Source organism: Daktulosphaira vitifoliae, unplaced genomic scaffold, assembly GCF_025091365.1.
Source record: "Daktulosphaira vitifoliae isolate Bord-2020 unplaced genomic scaffold, ASM2509136v1 Scaffold_4, whole genome shotgun sequence".
NCBI classification, from domain to species: domain Eukaryota; kingdom Metazoa; phylum Arthropoda; class Insecta; order Hemiptera; family Phylloxeridae; genus Daktulosphaira; species Daktulosphaira vitifoliae.
The window spans coordinates 15039198-15047375 of record NW_026099575.1 but is presented as its reverse complement, the minus strand read 5'-3'; positions in this window follow the sequence as shown (position 1 = coordinate 15047375).

The following is an 8178-nucleotide window of genomic DNA, read 5'->3' as shown; positions in this document are numbered from 1 at the left end:
TTTTTTTTTTTTTTATGTCTGTTGCTACTTTTTCTCAGCTCTCACTGGACCGATTTCTTTCAATAATACGTCAAAAGATCACAAATCGTATCTAGTTGAAGACATTATTCTTAAAAAATGAAAAATTTTCCTNTAGTTGAAGACATTACCCTTAAAAATTTAAAAATTTTCCCTCGTTCCCCGCAAATGGGGGAAATATCCAAAAAAATTACAAATTTAAAAATCAGTAAATTTTGTCATTTTTCTCACTTTTTTTTCTTATAACTTCCATAACTTTTTCAAAATTGAACAAATTAACATAATTTTTTTTATACTAAAACCTTAGATATTTCCCTTTTATTTGATTTCATTTTTTTGAAAATCTAACACTTAACCTGCTCATTGGGCGGGATTTAAAATAGTAACTTTTTTACAAAAATTAACTTTTTCAACTTAATTTTTGAAAATGTTCCGGAAATACTGCGTCCTTTAAACATATATCAAATTAAAGCTTATTTTATGTACTATAAATTAAAAAAAAAAATTTGTCCCGACGACCTATCTTCTATGCGCAAATGGCTACCGTATTCAAAAATATGCTATTTTTCTATTAAAATTCTAGGTTTTGTATTTTATTTTATTTTAAAATATCTTATTAGGAGAATATATTGACTTTCATGAATATTATATAATTTAATTGACATAGAATAAAGTTCATAAGACATAAGAAATTAAACTTATTAAATTTTTTTTACTTTTTTAAAGTCGAAAAAGTAATTTTTAAATTTGAGTTAGCTTAAATAGCCAATTTTTTAGCTTCGATGCGAATTTTTTATACGTAAATACTAATTTTTAATAATATTAAAACTTAGAAGTGCTAGAAAAAGTCTAATTGCAGATTTGAAAACATCGCGAAAAGTTGATTTAGAATGGTATATTTTTGCTTCTGATGAAAGTTCCTAGTTCAGTGCATTTATTTAAAGTAACAAACAGATTTTATTGAAAAATATTGTATCAAGCACTTTAAATTTTTATACACGTAAAAATAAAGCAAAANTTTATAGTAACAAACAGTTTTTATTGAAAATTATTGTATCAAGCCCTTTAAATTTTTATACACGTAAAAATAAAGCAAAATACAACTTCTTTATTATTTTTATAATTTCTCCGTTTAAATTACAATATTAAATTATTGAATATCAATTTCATACTAAATTTAATAATTATAATTAGTATTTATTCATATATTATATTTTAAAATCAAAGAACTACTAATTAGGATATAATCAAAGATATAAGAGTTGATGTTGCTTTTGGAATAATCCACCAATTTCTCTAAATGAAACACTATCTACAGATTTGCATCGAAGCGTTTCTTATGATAGTGATTTTAATCACTGTCAAATATCATCTATACTTGTCCCAACTATGCCTTGTCTACACTGTGCCTCGACCCCACTGTGCTACCTTTTTTTTAAATAATTATTGTTTTTTTAGTCAACACTTAGAGCATATTTTTTATTATTTATCATTAATAACAAAAAAAAATAAATAACATTTTTTTTATTTTTTTCAAAATACTATTTTTAGTCCTTTTCATACAAATAATTTCGAAAAACTTTAGGACAAGTACTCACTTATTAAATAACAAGCATTTTAATACATAGNATATGAAATTAAACTTATTAAAATTTTTTTACTTTTTTAAAGTCGAAAAAGTAATTTTTAAATTTGAGTTAGCTTAAATAGCCTATTTAACTTAATTTAATTTAATTTAATNTAATTTTTTATAATATTAAAACCATAGATATTTTTCTTTCATTTAATATAAATTTTTTGAAAATATGACCCTTTATCTGCCTACAGGGATATTCAAATTAGCAACTTCTGTACAAAAATTTTAATTCTTCAACAAGTTTTGTAAATGTTTCATAAATACTCCAAGCTTAAACATATGCTAAAATAAAACTAATGTTATGTACTATAAATTAAAAAAAAAAAATTTGTCCCGACGACTTATTTTGTATGTGAAAAAAAATGGTTGCCGTAAATAAAAAAACTTGCAATTTTGGTGTTAAAATTTACGATTTCATATTTTATTTTTTCAACTTTAAATTACTATAATTATTTGAAAAATGTATGGATCGATACAATTTCTTTTTTCATATATATTTTATGTTTACTTCTTTCATTTGATATACATTTTTTGAAAATCTGACATTTGACCTGACCACAGGGGGGATTCAAAATAACAATTTTTACACACAAGTTAAACTTTTTCAACTCAATTTTTAAACATTTTCCGGAAATTTTGACAATTTTATTTAATTTTAAATTAAAGCTTATATAATATACTGTATTATGAAAATAAAATTTCAAGATATAGTGAACATGGTTATCATATTCAAAAATATGCTATTTTTGTGTTAAAACTCTGAGTAATGTATTTTAATTTATTTTAATAATGTATATTATTAAAAACTTTATTTAAACTTAATTTTAACGAATCATTAGTTTTAATTACATCTAATTTTTACAACTTTTAAGCTGATAAAGTTGATCGAACTGATAAAACCAATGAAATTATTAAAATTACAATTTTTACAAAAATACACGTTTATTATAGGGAAATTCTATGTGCAGGGCTCAAATGCAATCTGACGCAAAATTTTTTTTTTTGTAATTGTAGCTTAAGAGTTCTTCTACAACATGCATGTATTGGTGTAATCGTAATATTGCGTAATTTTGAGTTAAACTCTTTAAAAAAACAATGTAAAATAAGTATTTGCATTTTTTTGTGTGTAAAAAATTATTAAAATTAAAAAAAAAAAGAAATAAAAATTTTTTCTTAGTAAATTTGAAAGCCGATGACTTTTTAAACATTTTAAATTAAAAAAAAAAAATTAAGGTTTTTAATTAAGCAGGAAAAAATGATTGAAGAAATAATAAAAATCCTAGAAAAAAAACAAAAAAATACAGTGTTATGATATTTAAATAGCACCCAACCATTACTATATCAACTTTTGGCCTTAAATTTTTGTACATGACCTTATAAGGATATAATAAATAAAATTTGCTAAAAAAAAAATTTTTATTAGTTGATTTAAAAATGGTACTTTTGGCAGGCTAAATCAGCGTTTGGTCCTACTGTGCACAGGCGGCAATGATTTTTTTGCAATTTTTCCTTAATTATTTTTGAGTTAGAATTTTGCTTTTTGAATAATCCACCAATTTCTTAAAATTAAACTATATCTACAGTTTTGCATCGAAGCATTTCTTATGATAATGATTTTAATCAGTCAGATATAATCTATACCAGTCCCAACTATGCCACGCTCACACTGTGCCGAGACCCCACTGTGCTACCGTTTTTTTCATACTCAGACTGAGTATATATACGTAATCCCACAATTTTCGCTTAAACATGAAATTAACTCAAAATTAATTTGAACGTTCTACAATATTTTTGTTATAATTATTATCGCCGTGTACGCAAAAATAGACTTTAACAAACAAAAAGCAGAACTAGGAACCGAAATGATTTTTGTTTTTCAAAAATTTGTACCCTCTCTAGCAAGTTAGTTGATCTATATGAAATTTTTTACAAAATTTGTAATATTAATAATTGTAGAAACCGAAGGTATTACGAAATCGGTTTTAAAATCTTAACCGAAACTAAAAGTGATCTTATAAAGTTGAATTAAAGATTCAAAGACTGACTGATAATATTGTTTGTTGCTGTATTCATTTTTTCAACATATATTTTTCAAAATATTCAACATAAGAAATAGATAAACTAATTTACCAGTTATAAGAAAAATTGCCATAATCCGAAATAATTTCGGTTCCTTGCCATAGTTATAAGGGAAGCAGCAGTGACATTATTGTTGAGTAATAAAACACACAATATTAGAAGTAATAATAATGATAGTAATAATAATAATAATAATAATATAAGATCAAAAATACCAACGACGCATCTCCCCCCCCCCATTCGACCACCGTAATGATACGATGTACAGACAAAGCCGCACGTCGGGACTTCTCGAAGGGTTGGCGAATATATTAAAATATCCCGCTCGTATTCATTGTCCGCGTCATATAAGCAAGTGAGGGGTGAGAAAGCGTGTCTATTGATCCGGATCTAATTTATTATTTGTTTTATTAATATCCGCGAACAGGTGCTCTAAAACGGCTCGTGATATTAATAATGTGCTAGAGCGCTGTACACGAGCCACCAAAGTGATTTATCGAGCCCCAAATATTCGTGACATCCACTCGGCGACGGGTTCTGCAATCGCTATTTTATTAATATCCGTTGTCGCCAACAAAGTCTCTTCGGAAAGCGTCGTTTCAATTAAATCAATTAAACACAGACCTTTATTTTGTCGGTAGTAAAAGCCAATAAAGTGTAATATTACGTCCGGCATATAATGTAGAGAGATCATAATTGTCATTATGAGTGATAAAAATGTGTATTGCCAAACAATGGACGTGGCTCCACACGAAAAACGCGAAAAGCGAAAGCACCGAAACAAAAAAATTGATTACAATTACAGTTCTAAGTATGAAAGAGTTGACCGATAAATAGAATTTTGGAATCATCTATTTTTTACAAATTTTTCAACTCTTTTAAGGTTTGGTATTTTTAATCTTAACCAGAACGAATATGATGTTTGCGAAATTTTAAACCAATTTGATAACATAAACACGTGGTGACTTGTGCTTAACATTTCAAACATTCTGTATACAAAGTTTATGCTTTATAATTATCCTGCAGATAAAAAGTTATATGGTTAATACTTATCGAATACCTGTATATTGAAAATGCAGGATAAATACTAATGGAACACTTTGTATATTAAAATGCAGAGTAAATACTTATTATAAAACTCTTGAACATTAAAACTCTACTGGTCGTTAATAACCCAAACACCTGTATATTAAACATTCATAGTAGACTAATTATTTTTTTCCTACTGGGCAAATTAAAATTTTTCTAGTTTGCAATTTAAAATATAAGATGGTACTCCCAAATATTAATTATTTAAAATACGTCCCACAATTTTAACATATTTATCCAATCGGCATCCGAAAAAAATTGGAATATTTATATGTTTAAACATTTCATTAAACACATGGGCACGAAATAATGACAAAGGCAAAAATATCACTGAGATTCATACAGTAAGATATATTTGTTGATATTGTAAGTATATATTTTTTGTAGATTATATTATATATAACAGATTACAATTTAATCTGTCTAGAGAAACCAGTAGGGGAATTAATTTATTACTTTTATTTACATGCAAAGCTAAATAAATAAAAATCACTTAAAAAAATAAATACCTTTTATTGCTCGTATTTATAAACTTGAATATTTATAAAGTTTATCTAGAGTGGTATAATTTACAAATTATTATACGCATACAAATTTATAAATTAACAATAACACAACAAAACAACTGTTTGATTAATAAAATAATCCATAATGAGATTTTTATCATTATCATAAAATTTCATTGTCCAATCATCTTTTTTGTCGTTCCATAAAATAAATTTAAATTCATAAATTTTAAGCTAACTGTTATAAAGATATTAGTCATATTATGTGCTGTATATTTTATTATTGTTTGTGTAGTTTTGTGGTACAAAATAATTGATATTGCTTTTATAAACAAAATTACTATGTTACGAACGACGTACGCGGGTCGTCAAAGACTTTTGTGAATACCTGCGTACACGGTAGCAGTGTCAAAATTACAATCTTAATGTTTTAAATAATTTTTTTTACGTTCAAAAACTAGTTTGATATTATAATGTGAACGTTGTTATCCGTCTAACCGCGGAGTTCTGATTAATTATAATCGAGAAGTAGGTAGTGGTAGTTGTCTCATTTTTTAAATCTCTGCCAACATGTAATCACCACAGTGTTTTGTCTACACAAGGTATAAACTATAATATATTGTTAAAGGGGTTTATCACACGAATAAAAACATTAAAATCTGATGCATTCATTATTTTAGTTTTACATTTATGTTTCATTAAACTAAATGTTTTTTTTATTTAGATAAGCTAAAATAATACGAAATTTATAATTAATAATACTTTGATTGTAATAAAATATGTAGAACACAATAATTATATAATGAATATGGTATACATGTTTATTTATAAAATGTTAAGCAAATTTTATTTGATTTCACTTGATGTAACTATAATGTGTAAGTCAAACTATTAAATAAAGTTATTACTCATTGTAATACTTTGGAATGTTGTTGATTAATTTCAATAAAACTATGTAATTTGATCACAAAATTCTACTAGAAAATAACCATCTAAGGTGGGGTAATGTTTTCCAATATCTTATGTTAGCATACGTGTAAGGACTTATGATCTGTATAGGTCAAGTTTGAACGTGTGAATGAAGAGGCGGCGGTACTTTATATACGCATACTGCATAGCGTAAGTATTACTATTTTATTTTTTTGCAAAATATCGTCTCACGGGTAATATACAAAAGTACTCGAGGTTTATAATAAATATATATATATATTCAATTAACTAGTTTTAAATTGGTCGGACAGCGGCTGAACATAAAAGAAAACTTTTTATCGGAAGAATTTGCGGAATATCTTTTGAAGTGACCGATCCTCGTTTTCATCTCCCGTGTGTTTTTTTTTGCTATTCCGCCTGTGCGCTCTCATGTCACTGAAGCCGCCACTTCTTGATCACTGTAGTTAGAGGTACAGAGACTTATATCCCTCTGACCTCAGAGCATAAAATAAAAATACATAAACAAATACAAAATCGCCTCTATGATTCAGCAGCCCGATTTATTTATATAAGTACTTTACAAAAGCTTAATAGAACAACTAAAAACATAATTCACACGTGCATAAAACAGACACACGAACAACCACCATGTTGATTGCGGTTCCGAAAATAATCATTTCTTTCCCTCTTTCTCATTGAGGGAATTGATTTTTGTTTTTGGCACTAACTCGAACGACTTGGTTTTCTCTGCTTAAATTTATTACACGACTTGAATCGCTAAATACTCTTAAATCACCGTATCTGACTCATCACATTTGTAATGTAGAAGACTACTTTCATACATCTGCATTTCGTTTTAAGTATAGACACCCTATTATAAGTTATATATAATTATTTTTGTGTACAAACATAGTCTACATAAACAAATCATCGTTGACACCGTTTGATGTAATTTATTTAAATATAACAGCCGTCATACTATAAAACTTTTATTTTATTGAAGCTATTAAAACTATATAGCTAAAAATTGTATTTAACATAAAATTTATGTTTGAAATTTTTTTAATTTCAACCTCTACTATTTAAAACATATGAAATGTGTTAACGTTGATGATACCCAACTTTTTTAATTTTTCTTTTATTAAAATATGATTTTGTACAGCNAAAACTATATAGCTAAAAATTGTATTTAACATAAAATTTATGTTTGAAATTTTTTTAATTTCAACCTCTACTATTTAAAACATGAAATGTGTTAACGTTGATGATACCCAACCTTTTTAATTTTTCTTTTATTAAAATATGATTTTGTACAGCAATACTTATAATTTTTTTGAGTTGTTAGTAGAATAATTCTGAAACTAAAAGACTAAACCCTCCTAGTTCTTCCACTAATAAGAGTTGAGTTCGCAGCTTTAGGATACCTGTTAAGCTGATGATTGTCAGCAAATAATATGAATATATGTATTAGATGTAAGAGTGAATACGAATATTTTATTCGCTAAAAAATAAATCGAAGCGTGATGGATTTAGAACTATTAGAGTACTGTTGGTTCAAGGGTTTGTCAATGAGACCATGTCGCACTGATGCCAAACTATTCGATTTATTTTTATATTGCGCGTTTACTCTTCGGAGTACCATTTCTTATTGACAGAATTTGAAGCATGTCGTTTCTATACTGCGACTCGTAAGCACATGATGATGTTGTTCTGATCATTCGAAAATAATTACACTCTAACCGAATCCCCGTGCAAATTCCTGGCTGCATTTATAATACAATTTGCTACTCAATTAAATAGTACAGAATACCAAAATTATTGAATACAAATAAAATAATGTCGGTAAATTTGATAGTGTCATAATTTAAATATCAACATTAAGATATAATAGGTTCAGCGGTCGTGATGATTTTTGTACAT